This window comes from Lucilia sericata, unplaced genomic scaffold, assembly GCF_015586225.1.
Source record: "Lucilia sericata isolate MDLA Ls3-8-SP2 unplaced genomic scaffold, ASM1558622v1 Contig000217F_arrow, whole genome shotgun sequence".
Taxonomy (NCBI): Eukaryota; Metazoa; Arthropoda; class Insecta; order Diptera; family Calliphoridae; genus Lucilia; species Lucilia sericata.
In genome coordinates, this window is record NW_023994245.1 from 3,496 (window position 1) to 22,500 (window position 19,005).

A 19,005-nucleotide genomic window follows, 5' to 3' on the forward strand; every position below is an offset into this window, starting at 1 on the left:
GGATTAAATATGCATATTTATGGGAAAATGTGTAAGCGATCTAGTATTTAATAAATTTGATCCTTTTAACATTTGTCTTTTTTTAGTCTGCATTGAGCTCAGTGTACATGTACGTTAATTTCGAAACTAAGTTCTTATCTCTCGGTATGTTGCTTTACTTTGGATTTGGATTTTCTTTTCTCTGATCTATCGCATTGACTTTTTGGCGATCATGGATGATCGCAGATTTCTGTTGTTAACTTGCCGCTAAAGATTTGTCCCTATTAAATGCGGGTGTGATGTATATTAAATCCAAAATATTTTTCCAGCTGAAATGATGTCCTGGAATATTATTTTAATCGTAGTGTGAGCTATTTACATGTTAATCACTTTTAAATCACAAGACTTTCCTAGTGACACAGCTTTCTGCTAAACGATCCAATATGGTTGTGTATTTTTGAGTCTAGATAATCTAAAGTTGATCGTATTCTTGTTTTGGATTTTCTAGGCTCAATTTCTCAAACTGTTGTTTGATTTAGAAAACATATTTTTAATCGGAGTTTGTTTATCATAGATTGACTTGTAACACTTTAGAAAATAATTAGGAAGTTTGATTCTATGATTAAATTTATCCAAGTCAATGAGATGATCTGTTTTAGATTCAGCTTATTTCGTGGATTGATGTAGAGGATGTATTTATTATTTCCGTAAATAATTTTATAAAGTCGGATTTTGTTTGAAATAACATTTACAAGATGAATAAATTTGAACTTATAAGATTGATATTTGAAAATGTATAGTCCCAGAAAAGTTTAGTTTATAAATAACGTATTATTTGGCAAATATGTGTGTAAAGGGTTTAAAAAAAACATTTTGGCAAACATGATGAACACTTGTAAGACAAATGAAAGCTAGATAAATGTTCTAGTTCAGTTTTTGATCAGTTCTAGTTCAGTTCCAGTTCAGTTCCAGTTCAGTTCCAGTTCAGTTCCAGTTCAGTTCCAGTTCAGTTCCAGTTCAGTTCCAGTTCACTTCAGTACTAGTTCAGTTCTAGTTCAGTTCTAGTTCAGTTCTAGTTCAGTTCTAGTTCAGTTCTAGTTCAGTTCTAGTTCAGTTCTAGTTCAAGTTCAGTTCTAGTTCAGTTCTAGTTCAGTTCTAGTTCAGTTCTAGTTCAGTTCTAGTTCAGTTCTAGTTCAGTTCTAGTTCAGTTCTAGTTCAGTTCTAGTTCAGTTCTAGTTCAGTTCTAGTTCAGTTCTAGTTCAGTTCTAGTTCAGTTCTAGTTCAGTTCTAGTTCAGTTCTAGTTCAGTTCTAGTTCAGTTCTAGTTCAGTTCTAGTTCAGTTCTAGTTCAGTTCTAGTTCAGTTCTAGTTCAGTTCTAGTTCAGTTCTAGTTCAGTTCTAGTTCAGTTCTAGTTCAGTTCTAGTTCAGTTCTAGTTCAGTTCTAGTTCAGTTCTAGTTCAGTTCTAGTTCAGTTCTAGTTCAGTTCTAGTTCAGTTCTAGTTCAGTTCTAGTTAAGTTCTAGTTCAGTTCTAGTTCAGTTCTAGTTCAGTTCTAGTTCAGTTCTAGTTCAGTTCTAGTTCAGTTCTAGTTCAGTTCTAGTTCAGTTCTAGTTCAGTTCTAGTTCAGTTCTAGTTCAGTTCTAGTTCAGTTCTAGTTCAGTTCTAGTTCAGTTCTAGTTCAGTTCTAGTTCAGTTCTAGTTCAGTTCTAGTTCAGTTCTAGTTCAGTTCTAGTTCAGTTCTAGTTCAGTTCTAGTTCAGTTCTAGTTCAGTTCTAGTTCAGTTCTAGTTCAGTTCTAGTTCAGTTCTAGTTCAGTTCTAGTTCAGTTCTAGTTCAGTTCTAGTTCAGTTCTAGTTCAGTTCTAGTTCAGTTCTAGTTCAGTTCTAGTTCAGTTCTAGTTCAGTTCTAGTTCAGTTCTAGTTCAGTTCTAGTTCAGTTCTAGTTCAGTTCTAGTTCAGTTCTAGTTCAGTTCTAGTTCAGTTCTAGTTCTAGTTCTAGTTCAGTTCTAGTTCAGTTTCTAGTTCAGTTCTAGTTCAGTTCTAGTTCAGTTCTAGTTCAGTTCTAGTTCAGTTCTAGTTCAGTTCTAGTTCAGTTCTAGTTCAGTTCTAGTTCAGTTCTAGTTCAGTTCTAGTCGGTTCTAGTTCAGTTCTAGTTCAGTTCTAGTTCAGTTCTAGTTCAGTTTTAGTTCAGTTCTAGTTCAGTTCTAGTTCAGTTCTAGTTCAGTTCTAGTTCAGTTCTAGTTCAGTTCTAGTTCAGTTCTAGTTCAGTTCTAGTTCAGTTCTAGTTCAGTTCTAGTTCAGTTCTAGTTCAGTTCTAGTTCAGTTCTAGTTCAGTTCTAGTTCAGTTCTAGTTCAGTTCTAGTTAGTTCTAGCTCAGTTTTAGTTCAGTTCTAGTTCAGTTCTAGTTCAGTTCTAGTTCAGTTGTAGTTCAGTTCTAGTTCAGTTCTAGTTCACTTCTAGTTCACTTCTAGTTCACTTCTAGTTCACTTCTAGTTCACTTCTAGTTCAGTTCAAGTTCACTTCTAGTTCAGTTCTAGTTCAGTTTAAATTCTTGTCTAGTTTTCCTTCCGCCACCGAGTACTTTGTCATATATGAAGAATGTAAATTTTCCGAACCTAACTTGTTAAATTGTTACTGGAAACAACCAGTTAGGTCGTTTCGATTGTAGCTTTTGTACTAAGGACTTCTTACATATAACTACTAGTTTCTAAATTTCTAGAAAATTTTAAATATTAAAAACCAAATCCATTTCAAAATCTCACTCATTCTCACCTACTTAACCGCTTGTTAAACAAACATATTTTTGACATTAAAATTGGGTGAAAATTAAAAAAAAAATAAGAAACATTTTTCAAATCATTAAATTAATTATTAGATAAATTCCCCACCATGTGTCTGTCGAAAAAATATGATGTGTGGTGTGGGGTGGTTGCCCATTTTCATATTAAAAATGAAAAGAATAATTGTTGCTCATTAATTTATACATTCAACGCACAGTGGAAATGTATTTCGTCTGCATATTTGTGGCATGAACATTACGAATAAATGGCTGAGAGAGTGTGTGTACATCAAAAGGAGGAGTTCATGTGGCCATAAAATATTTAATAAAGTAGATGGATATATTAAGTGGATGTCAATAATTTAAAACAAAATTTATTTCCACATATACTCACACACAACTTTTTTGAGTTTTTTTCTTTAAGTATTTACATATGTATGTATGTATGTATGTATGTATGTATGTATGTATGTATGTATGTATGTATGTATGTATGTATGTATGTATGTATGTATGTATGTATGTATGTATGTATGTATGTATGTAAATGCAATTGCATTTTTTGTAAGTGTTGATGGATGTTGATGTTCAGGAAAAAAACTTTAACCACTTACACGTTACTGCAGCTGCTAGTTGTGGCAAAAACACAAAAAAGTGAAGGGCGTCTTGTGCTGCTTGTCTGTAACGGATGGGGTAAGTGTTGGTTATTTGTCAACACTCCCACTTTAATTGTTCGTTTGTGTGTGTGTGTTTTTGTACTTATTTTGTTGCTATTACTGACTGGGTTGTAAATTAAACCAATTGATTGCCTTCTGTCTTGTTTTTCTTCCTCAACAATCAGTGTTTTAATTGTTGGATTATTTGCCTTGAGTGTTGATAGCAGCACTTAATGCGGCCCCATGAATTAATTGGATTTTATGCACCATTTATGATTCCAATCTAATTAAGTGTGAATATCATGATCATAATATAAACGATTAGTTTATTAAGGAAAAAATATGTGTACATTTTTTTCTAAAGGGAAGGCGAATTTGTTATGTTTGTTAATAATGTTTTGGTGGAGTGTGAATGTGGAAATGATTTCAAATTGTTAGCTGATGTTTGTGTTTTAAACTTATGGTATCTACGAAGAGAGTTTTTATTGTAAGTTTTGGTTGAGAAAATAAGCTTTCTAATTTTGTATAAAGAATCCCAAGTTTCCGAGAGCCCCAATTCAATATTTAGCTGTTGACACTTTTAATTTTTAAACATGTATCTTATTCAGGTCATGTTGCTTGACATATTTTGAGATTTGTTTAGCTGCTTAACACACATAAGGGGTTATTTTGTTGTTCTCCTATAAGTGAAATAGGTCAAGGAAATTTAATAATTATTTGCATATTCTTCTCTTGCAAAGAAAACAATTGAAAATACAATTTCACGTACAAATCCCGTAACCAAAACCAATTGATTATATGAAACAACAACAACACTAAAACCAAATAGAAACAAAATCAAACAATAACTATTTATTTACTACACAGCCCCATTAGAAATATGAATTGTGTTGAAAGCTTTTTGAAATCACACACATTTATCATTGAAATCTGTCATAATTTTCTTAAATGATCGATGATGTGAAATGAATATAAATTTTACAAGTAATCGAATAAAAGCAACAATAACTTACACATGAGTAAATATATCTACATCTATTTATGGCAGAAGATTTACTTAACAAGACCCATAGACTACATGTCGCGTCTCGACTTTTTCTATTTTTTCTTTTTCATATTGGAATTGAAAATAAAAATCCCTACAAAGTTGTTGAACCAACAAACACAAATTTCCATATTTAATACACGAAAAATACCTATTTGTTGTCTAAAGCAAAAATCCATTTGAAAATGATTCAGTGATTTTTGGAGAAAAAAAAAAAAAAATATATTGAAAATATTTTTTGATTTATTTGTTGGTGTCATTTCTTACGCTTTGGCGTGTATGAGAGAGGGGGAAAAATTTATAAATTTCTCACCCATCACATAGTGTAACGTACGAGGAATGAGGATTCCCGCTCACTAACAAATGTTTGTGTTTAACATTTGTGGGCAAATTGAATACAATTAATTTTTGTTCTTCACAATTTTCATGACTTTTGAGTTTTATTTGTTTATTTTGCAGAAGTGTTTAAGTGTATTTAGCATGGTTTTAAAAGAGTGATTTCTTTGAAAGTTGTTTTTGGGAAAACACCGAATTTTTACTAAAATCCCATTATTGTATCACAATAATTACGAATTTTCATCGAATCTCAATTTCATAATTTTTTTAATAATTTTTTTAAAATTTTTTTCACCAAACCTATTAAAAAACGGATTTTCATTTAAAATCCATTTTACCAAAATTATGATTTGATTAAAAATCGATTTTTGATTTGATTTTTCATTTAATTTAAGTTCCCATAGTTCAGTTCTAGTTCCTAGTTAGAATGTTCAGTTCTAGTGCAGTTCAATAGTACGTTCTAGTTCAGATTTTCTAGTTCATTTCGTCTGTTCACTGTTCTTTTCAGTTTCAGTTCTAGTTCAGTTCTAGTTCAGTTCTAGTAGTTCTAGTTCAGTTCTAGTTCAGTTCTAGTTCGAGTTCAGTTATAGTTCAGTTCAGTTCTAGTTCTATTCAGTTCTAGTTCAGTTCTAGTTCAGTTCTAGTTCAGTTTAGTTCAGTTCTAGTTCTAGTTCAGTTCTAGTTCAGTTCTAGTTCAGTTCTAGTTCAGTTCTAGTTCAGTTCTAGTTTCAGTCTAGTTCAGTTTCTAGTTCAGTTCTAGTCTTTCTAGTTCAGTTATCAGTTCAGTTCTAGTTCAGTTCTAGTTAGTTCAGTTCTAGTTCAGTTCTAGTTCAGTTCTAGTTCAGTTCTAGTTCTAGTTTCAGTTCTAGTTCAGTTCTAGTTCAAGTTCTAGTTCAGTTCTAGTTCAGTTCTAGTTCAGTTCTAGTTCAGTCTAGTTCAGTCTAGTTCAGTTCTAGTTCAGTTCTAGTTCAGTTCTAGTTCAGTTCTAGTTCAGTTCTAGTTCAGTTCTAGTTCAGTTCTAGTTCAGTCTCTAGTTTAGTTCCGTTTCAGTTCTAGTTCAGTTCTAATTCACTTCAGTTTCGCTTAAAATGATTTCACTCCTTGTCACTTACTGACCTAAAGCAAAATCACAGACAAAAGCCACTAAATTCTGAAATGAAGATAAATGTGCGCGTATAACATTTTGTTGAGTAATTTGTTTTATGTAAACATTTCATTTCAGATTTTCTCGCTCATACTTATTCCCTACAAACTTTGTTGCACGTCTCCGTTGAAGATGGTGATGATGATGTAGTGGGGATGCACCAGCACCAACAAATTAAGTGGGTGTTGTTTAGACATGTGTTGTAGATTGTTAGATGTCTATTATACTGTACTCTCGATACTCAAATGGCTGAGAGTTTAAGGGGGATTAGAAGTGGCGCCTATTTATGTGTTTTATTCAGAAATTGTTCTGTTTTGTTGATCGGGTATTAAGAGGTATGTGTAAAAACTTGTTAAAACAGTTTGTTTAAAAAGTGAAATTTGTTAAAATTTTCAATATGACCTGATTTATTAAAACCATAATTTTGATGCGTTTTCTTTTCAAAAAAAGAAATTCCCACCGTTTATAAATATAGCAAATGATCTGATATTTCATTTTATTTTTTATATTGCTCCTCTAAATTATTACTGTGCAGCATTTAATAACTATTTTTTTCAACAATCCTATTAATCACCGGCATTATAGAGATTGAAAGCTACACACACACACACACCATTATTTGGTATTTATGTTAAGAAATTTGTTTAACCAACAAACAATTGTACAAATCACTGGTAATAAAAAGTAATGAAACAATCAAACACCACTCTGATGCCAATTTACATACATAATGGAACAATAGAGTCATGGTGCAAGTATAAAAAAATAATAGAAAACTGGACATAACGGAGCTCTTAAATAAGCACCAAAATAATATTTATGCCAAAGAAAAAACCATCATATTTTACCTTTTCGTAGCCAATTAAACAAATCAATCTGACAATGAATTGCAGCCCCATTGTGTAAAAGTATTTTACTACAAACGACTCACTACGTCTGTCCGTCTGTCTCTCTTGTTTGTTTAAATTATATTTATTTGATCATTTCGAGTCAGGCGTAACAAATTCAATGTTTTGTATCATAAATCCCAACCATCGCCCCCTCCGCTTATTTTCCCATTTAAAGAGCGTGCGTAAACGAATATACTGTTGTGCTCGCTGCTGTAAACAAACAACAGCACTTTACTGGGTCTTGCTTGTGGACTCCGTGATGGATGGTTTGGTTGGAGTGTTGAGTGTCTGTTTTTGTTTCTACTCCATTGCGGTTACCGTGTTTTGGTTGCAGCAACACATTCATTCAATTGTTTTGTAGATAAAAATGTTTCTACAAATTTGATTTGTTTTGCCACTACTAATTATAAAATTTTGTTAGTTTTCATTTTTAAAAAAAATATTACCTCTAAAATAGTGTGGGAAAGTGTAAAACTTAATTTTTCGTTCTGCTTGTTTTATTTTGGTTCATATTTTCTTAACGTGGCATTTCATAATTAATGTTATCAATAATGAAAATTAGTTTAAAAATAAATTTCATTTAATGTCGCATTTATAATGTTTATTGGTGGTTTTCTGACGGTTTTATTCTGTAGAAAGTTTGAAAGTAGAGTTGTAGTTCACACAGAAAGGAACTAATTTATGTTTTTGATAATTGGTTTTTCAAATTTATGATTTAAAAACAAAAACTTAGAAAAAATCGAGTTTTAAACTAGGAATAGAGCATTCTGTGCTTTTGTACTTTCCACTGACTTCTCATACAACTTTACTAACACTAGTTCTATTCTAATTTAGTTCTAGTTCAATTATTTAGTATTGGAACCGGTTCATGTTTAAACACTTCATATAAAAGGGAATGCAGCCTTATCTTAAAACGGACTTATAAATTAAAGGAGAATGATAGGTTTTCTACGACGTGAACTGATATAGGACAGAAAGTTATTCTGTTTTGCTAAGATGTTCCAATTATTGTTTCATACTTAAATCCAATATTCAATCATTAAATCCAGACAGCCAAAACCATTTATATGGAGAAGTGTTATTTACTTCTTTATTTCATTTAATTTTCCTCTTGTTTTATTAACATTATTTTATTTTCATTTTATTTATATTATATTTTTTTATTTTGGGATAATTGGTATTTCGTTTCTGTTATAAACTTAGCCTTAAAAAAAAGTTTAACACGTCTCATGATCATTACATACTTGAATGAGGATGTAAGTAAGTATTTCATGCTGTCCTTCTTGTCAGATTCTTGTTATTTCTTATGTGCTTCATCCTTCGTGTTCCTTCCACCCAACAGCAACAGCAACAACAACTCATTGGCAAATTTACGAGCAATGTGTCAATTAAGTATCAAATTACAAGTTGCTTTGTGTCATGACAATCGTTTTCGTTTTCATTTTCGATTCATTTTATTTGTAGTTGTTATTACGTTTTTTGTTGTTGTAATACAAAAGGTTAATTGAAGATTTGTTCATACTTTTTTCTTGTACTATACTGCCTGGATGGCTGGCAAACTGACTGGTTTCAGTTTGGTATGGCTGACAGGATGTTTGGTATGTGTAAGTATGAACATTGTTACAAGTATTTTACAATAATTGTATGTGTTTATTTAGTGTGTTTACATTAAATGAAATTGATTTGGGCTTTATTGCTAAAACTTGATTGGTTGTTAAATGTAGTGGTTGGATATTTATATTAACCCATAAACAGAGGCATCAAAAATGGGCCTCCGAAAGCTCATGTTTTATGAAGAGTGGAAAACACGAAGGACAGGAATGAATAAGAATAGATATCTCTCTAGATATGTCTTAAACTAGTTCAGTTCTAGTTCAGTTCAGTTCTAGTTCAGTTCAGTTCTAGTTCAGTTCTAGTTCAGTTCTAGTTCAGTTCTAGTTCAGTTCTAGTTCAGTTCTAGTTCAGTTCTAGTTCAGTTCTAGTTCAGTTCTAGTTCAGTTCTAGTTCAGTTCTAGTTCAGTTAGTTCAGTTCTAGTTCAGTTCTAGTTCAGTTCTAGTTCAGTTCTAGTTCAGTTCTAGTTCAGTTCTAGTTCAGTTCTAGTTCAGTTCTAGTTCAGTTCTAGTTCAGTTCTAGTTCAGTTCTAGTTCAGTTCTAGTTCAGTTCTAGTTCAGTTCTAGTTCAGTTCTAGTTCAGTTCTAGTTCAGTTCTAGTTCAGTTCTAGTTCAGTTCTAGTTCAGTTCTAGTTCAGTTCTAGTTCAGTTCTAGTTCAGTTCTAGTTCAGTTCTAGTTCAGTTCTAGTTCAGTTCTAGTTCAGTTCTAGTTCAGTTCTAGTTCAGTTCTAGTTCAGTTCTAGTTCAGTTCTAGTTCAGTTCTAGTTCAGTTCTAGTTCAGTTCTAGTTCAGTTCTAGTTCAGTTCTAGTTCAGTTCTAGTTCAGTTCTAGTTCAGTTCTAGTTCAGTTCTAGTTCAGTTCTAGTTCAGTTCTAGTTCAGTTCTAGTTCAGTTCTAGTTCAGTTCTAGTTCAGTTCTAGTTCAGTTCTAGTTCAGTTCTAGTTCAGTTCTAGTTCAGTTCTAGTTCAGTTCTAGTTCAGTTCTAGTTCAGTTCTAGTTCAGTTCTAGTTCAGTTCTAGTTCAGTTCGTTCAGTTCTAGTTCAGTTCTAGTTCAGTTCTAGTTCAGTTCTAGTTCAGTTCTAGTTCAGTTCTAGTTCAGTTCTAGTTCAGTTCTAGTTCAGTTATTCAGTTCTAGTTCAGTTCTAGTTCAGTTCTAGTTCAGTTCTAGTTCAGTTCTAGTTCAGTTCTAGTTCAGTTCTAGTTCAGTTCTAGTTCAGTTCTAGTTCAGTTCTAGTTCAGTTCTAGTTCAGTTCTAGTTCAGTTCTAGTTCAGTTCTAGTTCAGTTCTAGTTCAGTTCTAGTTCAGTTCTAGTTCAGTTCTAGTTCAGTTCTAGTTCAGTTCTAGTTCAGTTCTAGTTCAGTTCTAGTTCAGTTCTAGTTCAGTTCTAGTTCAGTTCTAGTTCAGTTCTAGTTCAGTTCTAGTTCAGTTCTAGTTCAGTTCTAGTTCAGTTCTAGTTCAGTTCTAGTTCAGTTCTAGTTCAGTTCTAGTTCAGTTCTAGTCAGTTCTAGTTCAGTTCTAGTTCAGTTCTAGTTCAGTTCTAGTTCAGTTCTAGTTCAGTTCTAGTTCAGTTCTAGTTCAGTTCTAGTTCAGTTCTAGTTCAGTTCTAGTTCAGTTCAGTAGTTCAGTTCTAGTTCAGTTCTAGTTCAGTTCTAGTTCAATTAGAGTTCAGTTCTAATTCAATTCTAGTTCAGTTCTTGTTAGTTCCGTGCTAGTTTAGTTCGAGAACTATCCTTGTCCCATTCACATGGTTGCACAATATGAAGCCAGATATTCCATTAAAGTAAATAAAGTTTATATATTTTATACCTAAGTAACTCAGCAGAATCTTTAATTGCCAAACACGATGTGAAAATGCAAAAATTTATTAACACAGTAGCATTTTATGTTATTATTTTAACGCGATGATGACGCTGGAGGCAAGTATCTTCCACTATCGCGAGTTACTTACGTAACTCCTTATTTGCTGGGAGTTACGTAACGAAGATACGTCCATTCTACTAATGTGTAGTTTTCACACAAAACTAAATTTTTTTCCGTTTCTGCAGAAAAATTAAATTTGAAAACATCTAAAATTATTTATAAGTCATTACTATAGCCCTTCTAAGTAATGCAGACGGTAGGCAGTAGTCATTACAATAGTCAATTACAATCCATGTTTTTGCTGGGAATTTATCATCAGTGCGAATAAATGCTTCAAATAATGCTATCACAACCTGTGTAGGATTTCATTGTAAATTGTGTTTTATTTGCTTAAGTTAATACAGCAATAATTCACGTTATCGAATAAATAAAGGTATAAATGGTTATAAACCCCTCTCGAAAAAGGTGTTTTCTCAATCGAGCCAAAGCAATCACAGTGATAATGATAAATAACACATTTTGACAAATCGTGTTTCATAACTGTTACAAATGTATCAGGGCTTTAAGCAAACAACAGTGAAATTGCTCCCTTAAGGATTAAGCAGTAAATAAGCAGCTACAAATTTAAATGCAGGGGTTGACAAGTTGTTGGAGTTTTGGGGGTGGTTGGTGTTCAGTTATTTTTCAAATCATTAAGTAGCATTCCCTTTGTTATTTCCTAAACTTGAAATAAAATGTATCATATTACAAACCATAAAATTTTATGTGTTTTGTTGTATGCTGCAACCATAACAATCATAATAATCTTCTTTACTGCCAACACTAACACGACCTCTGTAAAGCACTTCTAACCCAGTGCCAAAGCACTTGTCACTGCTATGGAGTAACAATTTATTATAATGGTTGACAACCTGAGCGAGAAATAGAGAATGTGGAATGGAGTCTAATATACAACAATAAGTTGAAAAAAGAGATTATTAAAATTCCACACAAATGCCAACAAAAAGCAATTACGATTTGACAGTTTTGGTTTTTAATATTTTTCCTATGACAGCTACCAGTATATTGACTGGCCGTGGCCACTGGCATTTCATATTAAAACAATAACTAACTACAATAACAATGCTCCAAACAATTTATTAAATGTATACATTAACATTTAATTTGAATTGTCCATTCACCACCATTACAACACATCAACTACTTATAGCACCCGACAAAATGTTTTTTATCCGTCCATCCAAAATAACAACAACAATAGTGTATTAATAACACCAGCAGTAACGACGACGAGTAATAATAAAAACAAATAACAATAATAAACCAAAAAACAACCAAAAACTCTCCGGAATGCGTAACGAATATTGGAATAGTTAGTTAAAGTGTTGGCTGTTTTGGTGGGTTGGAGTATTGGGCACATTTATTGCATTTTACTACTTATTAAGTCTATATGACTTTTGCGTTTGCTCGTTAGCTCGTCGTTCATGGGCTTGATCTGCTCTGTTCGTCTATAGCTATGTATTCTCAAACATATCACACTGAGAATTTATAGACATTCGTTAGACATTTACTACAAATTCAGGGTTATAAATCAAAATCTAACCAAAAAATATATTTTTTAAGTTTATTGTACACTGAGAGAAAGGATATTGGAATTTTTGCAAAATTTTGTGATATTTTTTTTTGAGATCACCTAAATTGTAAGAAGCGCTGAACAGGCCCGTAATCGGTGTTTTTCTTCCGATCTTATGTTACGTGTATGTTTATTAAAACTAAGTCCCTGCACAGTGGTCAATTGTAAGGAGAGCTGAACAGGATCGTAATCGGTGTTTTTCTTCCGATCTTATGTTACATACATCTAACGTGTATGTTTATTAAAACTAAATCGCTGCAAAGTGGTCAAAATACTTGTTTTTTTCTTTTTAACCGATTTTTTTTGAGTTTTAGATGTTATAGCCAGAATTTTATAAGATATTACAAGATCAAACAAAGTTTGTTTCTCAGTGTATACATCATAATTAGGAATGTCCCCTTCTTCTAACGTCTATGTATGTATTTTGAAAAAAATAACATTTAATACTTATGACTGGCCTGTCAAATTGTAATTGTCAACAATATTTGTTTGTTTGTTTTTAACAAATTCATTTAATTTTCGTTGATTTTTTTAGGTGTTTTGTATTAAATAAAAATTAATATGCAATGTTGTCACGTTCATACTGTTAAAGCGTCTCAATAACTGAACTGCCAGCACCTCCAAAAATTTCAATTATATTCAACGTGCTGCACTCGTTTATTCATTCATTGTTGCTGCAGTTGTTGTTTTTTTAATTTAATTTGAGTTATGATCAAGTCAAGATGATGGAGATACATACATAAGTGGTGGCAGTTAGTGTGGCAGTCAGTAGTAGTGGTGTTGGTGGCATGATTGAAACATTTATTCATAATTCATATAATTTTTTTTTTTTTAATTAAATCCTTATTTATGATTTAAACTCAAGTTAACATTTTTTGTTTTTTTTTTTATTAAAGACACTCCTTATCGGAATGGAAAGTGCGGATAAATAAACGTTTGTAACTGTATGACACATTATTAAAAATTTTAATAAAAAAGGAAAGGAATAAATTCATTGAATAATAATTTAAGGATTTCGTTTATTATTTTCTTATAGCAGAAGTTAAGGCGGTAACGGTTAATGTTGAAGGATTGCTTTCCATTTGCAAGGATTAGCATTCAGACACAGGCTGAAAATATGTCTTAAAAACTTAATTTATAAAATGGGCTTAATATGTTGGCTAGTTTCAAATATGAGCCGCTACTTATAATTTTTTTTGAAATTGATGAACTTCCTCCACCTTGATGTGATTGCAATCCCGGGATAAAGAGGTACTACCATTAACTCTAGTCTGCCAGGTCTATAAACTGGTGGTGTCAAATGTATCTTTCAAATGATTTGATCTGGGATCGAACCAGAACTCCTAACCGGAAACCGGTAGCCCCTAGGGCGAAGTTAAGGACTTTGTTTTATACTAGATATTAAAGAGATCCCTTCCTAACCCTAAATTGGTTAAAAGACTAATGCATGGTGAAATCTATATTTCGGATAAGTTTGGTGCTGTTGCCGAAATAGAAAACAGATATCCCTTGCCTTGCCCTGGACCTTGCCATTTCCATTAATGTTTCAAATATATTCTCTTGAATGTGTCGCATAAATGAGAAGTGTTCTTTTTCGGATGACACCATAATCATACCAGACTAACAACAATGTGTTCTCTGTAGGTAAGAACTTGTCTTTGGTTTATTTTCGTATTTCGAGTCTACACATTATGTCTCTAAGTGCTCTTGCGGAATCAACAGTGACCAGCCCATCTGTTTGGTTGCAAATAGAAGTAATGTTATTGCTTCTCGGAAGTTAAGAAACGGGCCAAGTCTGAAACTGATTCTAAACGGATTGGTTTATTTTTATATATATCTTGATAGTGACAATTCTGGACCGATCTACATGAAATGTCCAATTGAATCACTTTATTGGTGTATTATTCATACAGTTATTAATGTTAAAGTAATTTTCTGAAGTAGACTTGAATTGGGGCTAGGGTCAAATATGGTCTAATCAACATATGTATTTATGACTTTTTGAACTTAATTCTGAAAGCTGAAAGTCCAATAATCAATATGGGATTGGTATTGATAATTTAAAGCCTCTGGCCAAACCCGTTTAGGTCCGTTCTATTAACAGATAGAGGGACATGACTAGAACGTTTAAGAGTCTTCTAAGAAAAAATGTATTTCTTTGTTAAACTTTTACATAAAATATCCGCAATTCTCTGCAAAAATAGTAGAAAAAAATATACACGCCTGGTACCAAATTGACACCAAATTTTTCAATAACAAACGTGGTAAGCTCACAACCCGTTGTCAATAGTGAGCTAACCACTTTTGTTAATTTTTAGACAACGGATGTGTATAAAATTTAGATTTCGACAACGAATTGTTGTAATCTTGACAACGTTGCGTTGTCAACATTACATAGTGTTGTCGTATGTATGTATACACTTGACAACGGATGCTATTGAAAAATTTCGTGGCAATTTGGTAACATGCGTGTATATTTTTTTTCCCTCTGTGTATGAGTACAAAATTCATATTTACCAGAAACTTTTCAAAAACATGTCTGATAAAAGAATCCCCAAAATATCTGGTGTCTTTAGAAAACATACAGACGGACATCGCTAAATCGACAACGCTTCTATAACGATTCATAATATATGAATATACTATATGGTGACTGTTGTTGAATTGCAAACAGAATTATAACTTAACAAGAAAGTATAGTCGGGCCTGGTCGACCATATGATACCCTACACCAGTTATGAATATTAATTATGATTTATTTTTCATAATAAAGCATTTATCGTGAATAATTACCTTGATTCCGATTTATTTATGCAATTTATTGACGAAAAACTTATTTTCTAATAGAGGCTTTATATGGATAGGAGCAAATGTGGACCGATCCCGATAAAATGGGCTGGATAGATTTGTATTTATATAATATTTGTCTGTGCTAAATTTAATTACAATACAGTGCTAATAAATGAATTGCGGATATCCAAGCCACTTCAGAAGAGGGCTATGTATGGGGGCTAGGGCAAAATGAAGCCCGATCATTTCGAAATTCGGCAAGGTCATCAAGGCTTGTGTTATACATAATTAGGAGCTCAAACGCCCTTTTCGTTGTATACGGGCTAGGTGAAATAGTGGACCGATTTTAACCATTTTCAATAGATTTCGTCCTTGGGTCAATACAAACGTGTATTCAAAATTTCATCAAATTATCTTGAAAATTGCGACTCAGAAAGTGATTCTGAGTCGATCGGTATACTTTAAGGTGGGTATAGTACCAATATTTGAATGCGTTACAAACATCAGCACAAACGCATAGTGGTGTAGGGTGTAAAAACGAAGGTTAAGGGTAAATAAACATATAAGGATTTTATTCCTAAAACGTCTTTAAGAAGTTTTGATTCGATATGTAAAGCTTCTATAGAACGAGTTTCTCGGAGACGACAACAATAGAAAGAAAATATGTTAATTGAAAATAATTAGTTATTTCTAGATAATTTCAACAATAAACAGCTATGAATCAGTACTCAGCATACGTTGAGGACCACATAAGTTTAAGTTTTAGTTATTAAAACAATTAAACCAGTTTTTTAATAGTTTTTAATTTTTATTATCAAAAAACTAAATGTAAAGTCCCCCTAGTTAAGACATGAAACACTTGAACAAAAATTTCAAACGTTCACTTTAATAGTACCAACAAAAAAAGTAAATTCCAAAATTATTCATATTTTTTCAAATGAAAAAAGACTCATCATATCTCTTTAACTACATCTAAATATTAGAGACAAACAGGTAGAGATGTCATTGATCGCTAAATCTGGGGTTATTTTAAGCTATGATACACGGCACTGAAAAGCAAGTAATACCTAGTAAATGACAATAATATTATTAAACCTAAATAAATACATTTGAAATGATTATAAAAATTAAAGTTGTGTTTTTAGCTTTTTAAGAAATGTTCATATGTAATTATAAGTTTTGTATGACAAATACATAAATTAGTAAAAAAAGTTTAACCTACTTTTAACTGTGTGCCAAAAAGTTTTACAAAGAAATATTTAATGTCAAAAAATTATTCATTTAATTGGGATTTTTTTTAATGTTTATTATTATTATTTTTTTTTTTCACAACTTTTGGGATAAAGACGAAAATCGCAAACAGAAAGATTTCACTTTAAACACGATTACTTACATGCATTTGGCTTAAGCAAACAATTAAAAATCACCATCATTAAGCGGCCAAAGTTTCAAAAATTTAACGCTTTTGCCAACAACAACATTTCACATAATTTTTGTGAATGTTTTTCTTTTCTTTTTTTGGTTTTAAACTGTTACTTTTTTTTGCTTTTTAGTTGTTGTTTATAAATTAAAATACTAAACAGAAATAAAACATAAATAAAGTTGATGACATTTTGAGCTGCAGTTAATGTGTGTGTGTGAGAATGTATGTATAGTTGTTTGTACTACTGAAAATTATCAGAGTATTTCTTATGTTTTTAGACTTTTTTTATGCAGCTTTTTGTGGCCTTTTTAGGCCGAAATGATGATGTTGCAAGAGTGAAATATTTCATCTTTATGATAAACATCACTACAACTTGAGATGTGTCTTGTTATTTCCGCTGAAAATGTTTGTTGTACGCCTCAGTTAAAGCAACAACAGTAATGCAAACATTTGCGCATGCGCGGCAGCTCTAATTAGACGCATAAGTAGAATTGAGGCGACACAATCGCAACTTCTCACCTTTGTGCTTTCAAACAACAACTACAACAGCAGTAAGAAAAAAGCTGTAGCATTTTTGCACTCGTATTCGTGCAACATAATGAAATACAAATTCTCATACATTTATTCAAATAATATGAATGGAAGTTTAAACAGATGCATCTGATGGACGAGCGTACAATAACATCAGGAACTGCAACAACTGCAACAACAATAAAAATAATAATAAAATAACAAATAAGCCAGCGTAGACAGAGTGGAGTTTAAGATTAATGCCGCGCGAAATTTTAATGGTTTAATGTTTAAAAGACCATGTTGTTACTCTGCCTTATGATTTTTATTATTGTTTGTATGTTTTGCTTTCTTCTTGTTTTACCATTTTTGTTGATGTTTATTATTATGTTTCCTTCTTTTATTGTATGTTTTGTGCAACAAAAAAACAAAGTATGTTCACGGAAAAGTTTCTTTCATAATCAAAAATACCATAAAAGAAAAGCTCTACTATTAATTTTCGAAATATATTTACATTTCAAAGCCTATGTAAACATTTCATGACCTCTGCTGTAGCTGCTGGACTTTTCCTAATTCAGAACTTTTTAAGAAATAATTCATCAAGTTGACTTTTAATAATTTTCTTTAAAAGTACGAAACTCATTGAAATAGATTGGAATATATATAATACTGGACCATGTTAATCCTAAGACCTCGCAGGGCCTAAATAGTTCTAATAGTTATAAATCAAGACTTAGTATCATATTGAAATAAAGTATAAAAACCCGATACATTAGAGAACTTAATTAGTTTGAACTTAGTTAGTTAGTGGCCTCCGGTAGGTTAGTGGTTCGTGTTCTTGTCTGGTAGACCGGAGGTGGTGGGTTCGATTCCCACCTGAGGCACTGGTTAAGGAGCGCACAACAGGCCCGATAGAGGCCTAGGTGTATTTCTTCGGATTTGATGTATTTCAAACTAACTAACTAGTTAGTTTGAAAGGATTATGTGTGTAACATTAAATCCAGTCACCATCCGGACTGTACCTCAGGTGGGAATCGAACCCTGACCTCTAGTCTAATAGAATATAACTCTAACCTACCTAACCCTGACCTACTAGAGAACTTATCCCACCCCGAAAGTTCAATTGTATTTCTGACATTTCTTTAAGTTTAGATATTGAGCAGATTTTTTCGAATATCGAGAAGGGGTTAAAACCAGATTTAAGTCATAATCGAACTTTTTGAATCAAAATTTTGTTTACATTGGATAATTTTTAGAAGGCTTGGGTTAATTATGGATCGAACTCTGCTAATTTAGAAGGAGTGATCATTTCTTAGGAATACGATCTCCTTATAGCTCCTTATGTGTGGACCTTCGTAGCTTCATAGACAGACGGACATGGCAAGATTGGATCCAAATTATATGTACATGTGTATTAAAAGGATATGCTCAACTTTTTTCGTGCATCCACTTTATGTTGGCCAAAAAAACTTTATATAAATGTGTGTGATAATTGTTGTTTGTTTGCATTTATATGTTTAACTGTCTGTCCGTCTGTCTTTATGTCCGTGGTCTCTCTGTCCGTCCGTCCATCCTTTAGCCTGTTGTCTGTGTTGTAGTATTTGAAATTTAAAAATTTTTAAAACATTTCATACAGATTTTGGCTTCTTTTTCTTTTGGTTTTAATTATGAAAAGAAGGTTGGGCTCTTGTTTTTCTACACAAAAATGTTATCTTTTTAATTGAAAACTACAAATTTCGTGTTAAAGTTTCAATGTATGCTGCTGATGCGACTGACGCTGCCACTGCTCTCGCCAGTTCATGTTGCTTCCAAAACTCACGCACCAACAGAAACAGAAAAAAACATTTCATTTCATTTTAATTTCATTGCAGTGCAACATTTATTTGTATTTTCGATTTAATTTTTTTTTTTAGTTTAAATTCACCTCAAGCTAAAAAACTGTAAACTATAAATACCGAGTGTTATAAAAACTTAATTTGAAATCATAAAAAAATAAAACAAATTGTAATATTGGCCATCAAGACTAAATTTATTTATTTATGTTTGGTTGGTTAGTTGGATATATGTATATATTTTTTTATTATTTGAACTTTATGTTTAAATGACTTTAAACAGAGTGTGATTAAAATGAGCACTCACTCACACCAATCCTCTGCCTCTAGCTGGGGCCATAAACACACAAAAAAAAAAAAAAAAAACATTTACATTCACCACTTAGCCGTATGTATGGAGCATGTACGATACGGTTCATAACTTTACTCCTTCACATTAAGTATTCCATTTGCAAATGCACTTTAATTTTCGCGTCGTAAATCAATGGGCCATAAAATATAAAACAAAATGAACAAAACTC

General features: G+C 32.1%; 1 protein-coding gene across 1 annotated transcript in view; it reads left to right on the plus strand.

Moving 5' to 3' along the window:
* Positions 1-6,145: 6,145 nt before the first annotated feature.
* Positions 6,146-19,005, plus strand: part of LOC119602275 (homeotic protein empty spiracles) — a 58,562-nt gene continuing 45,702 nt past the window's right edge. Inside the window, exon 1 of the mRNA XM_037953707.1 lies at positions 6,146-6,271. The gene's annotated coding sequence lies outside the window, so the exon portion shown is untranslated. The remainder of the gene's footprint in view (positions 6,272-19,005) is intronic.